Genomic DNA, 2,590 nt, shown 5'->3' on the forward strand with positions numbered 1-2,590 from the left:
ATTCTTTACTTTGAAACAGAATCTCACAAATTGCAAAGGGCCTCAATAAGTAGCTGAGGCTATCCCCGAACCACGATCCTCCTGTCTCAGTTTCCCAAATGCTGGTATTATAAGCGTGTGCCACCACGCCCAGCTGTTTTTTAGTTTTTGGTATTTTTGGTCCTGGGAGTTGAACATAGGGATGCTGTACCTCTGAGCTACATCCCTAGACCCATTTAAAAGTTTTTTTAAACAGTGTCTTACTAGGTTGTTGAGAATCTATTTGCTAAAGGTGTCTTTGAACTTGCAATCCTCCTATCTCACCTTTCCAAGTACTAAAAATTAGAGGCATATGCCATCATCACACGGCTTAATTTTTTTTGTGTGTGTGTGTGTGTGTGGTACTGGGGATTGAGCTCTGGGACATTCTACCTCTGAGCTATTCCCCCAGCCCTATTTTATATTTATTTTGAAACAGAGTCTTGCTAGGTTGATGAGTCTCACTACATGCTGAGGCTGTCCTTGAATCTGTGATCCTCTTATCTCGGCCTCCCAAGTACTGGGATTATAGGCATAAACCACCACTCCTGGCTTACTTTTTAAATTTCTCTTGACCCAATTTGCCATTAATTTCTTCCCAGAAGCAATTACCTTCCATTATTTTGGGTTTTTATTGCCACTTTTAAATAATGTTTATACAGCTATGAACTCAATCTTAGATTTTTATTTCTTTTTTGTACTGAGGACTGAACCCACAGGCATTCTCTCATTGAGCTATAGCCTCAGCCTTTTATTAAATTTTTAATTCTGAGAGAAGGTCTAAGTTGTTGGGGGCCTTACAAAATTGATGAGGTTGGCCTCAAGACTGCGGTCCTACTATCTTAGCCCCCTAAGTACTGGGATTATAGGTATATGCACCATGACCAGCTTCCATATATATATATATAGTTACTGGGGATGGAACCCAGAGGCATTCTACCCCCGAGCTACACCCCTAGGCCTATTTTTTAATCTTTATTTTGAAAAAGGGTCTCACTAAGTAGCAGAAGCTGTCTGTGAACTGAGATCCTCGTCTCAGCCTCCTGAATGTGCCATCTCACCTGGCTCCCCCATATATAGTTTTGGTGTTTTTTTTGTTTTGTTTTGTTTTTGTGCAGTACTGGGGAAGAACCCAGGGACATTCTTCCTCTGAGCTACACCCCAGCCTTATTTTTTATTCTTCATTTTGAAATAGGGTCTCACTGAGTTGCAAAGGGCCTCACTAAGTAGCTGAGGCTGTCCACAAACCACGATCCTCCTGTCTTGGCCTCCCAAATGCTGGGATTACAAGTGTGCGCCACCATACCTGACTCCCATATATGTTTTTACTGAAATTACTTGTCAATTTCTGTACATCAGCAAAATAGAGGTAAAAATCTAAGAAAAAGGAAGATATGAGATACAAAAAAGAAGTCCATTGAAAAGAAATCTCAAGCCAGGTGTGGTGGCACATGCTTGTAATCCCAGCATTTGGGAGGCTGAGACCAGAGGATCACGGTTCCGGACAGCCTCAGCTACTTAGTGAGGCCCTCTGCAACTCAGTAAGACCCGGTTACAAAATACAGAATAAAAAATAGGGCAGGAACTGTAGCTTGGAGGTCGAATGCCCCTGGGTTCTATCCCCAGACCCTCAAAAAAAAAATAAATAAATAAATAAATAAATAAAATAAAAATAGAAAAGAAATCTCAAGATGACAGTTACCAAGCAGGTCTAAAAAGAAATCAGTCAAAGGCGCACACTTGTAATCCCAGCATTTGGGAGGCTGAGACAGGAGGATCGCGGTTCAAGGAAAGCCTCAACTACTACTTAGTGAGGCCCTCTGCAACTCAGTGAGACGCGGTTTCACAATAAAAAATAAAAAAATGTAGGTCTGGGAGTGTAGCTCAGAGGTAGAATGCCCCTGGGTCCATCTCCAGTACCAAAAAAAAGAAAGAAAGAAATCAGTCATCATCAGAACATGAAGCTGAGAGTAATAGCATATGCCTGTAATCCTAGCCACTCAGGAAGCTAAGGCAGGAAGATTACAAGTTCAAGGCAATCCTGGACAACTCAATGACACCATGTCTCAAAATAAAACATGAAAAAGGCTGAGAATGCTGGGTGTGGTGGCGCACACTTATAATCCTAGTGCTTGGGAGGCTGAGACAGGAGGATCGGATAGGTTCGAAGTCAGCCTCAACTACTTACTGAGGCTCTCAGCAACTTAGACCCTGTTTCCAAATAAATTATTTTTTAAAAAAAGGGCTGGGGGTGTAGCACAGAGGTATAATGCCTCTGGGTTCCATCCCCAGTACCACAAAAAAGCAGGGGGGCCTAAGTATATAGCTCAGTGGTACAGTGGCCCTGATCAATCCCAATTATCCTAAAATACAAACAAGCTGGGTGTGGTAGTGCATGCCTGTAATCCCAGTATTTGGGAGGCTGAGAAAGGAGAATCCCAGGTCAGCCTCCACAACTTAGACCCTGTTTTAAAACAAAAAGGGCGGCCGGGCGTGGGTGGTGGCGCACGCTTGTAATCCCTGCGCTTGGAAGGCGGAGACAGGAGGATCGCGCAGGTTTGAAGCCCACCGC

The sequence above is a fragment of the Muscardinus avellanarius genome (genome assembly GCF_963383645.1).
Source record: "Muscardinus avellanarius genome assembly, chromosome: 16".
Lineage (NCBI taxonomy): Eukaryota > Metazoa > Chordata > Mammalia > Rodentia > Gliridae > Muscardinus > Muscardinus avellanarius.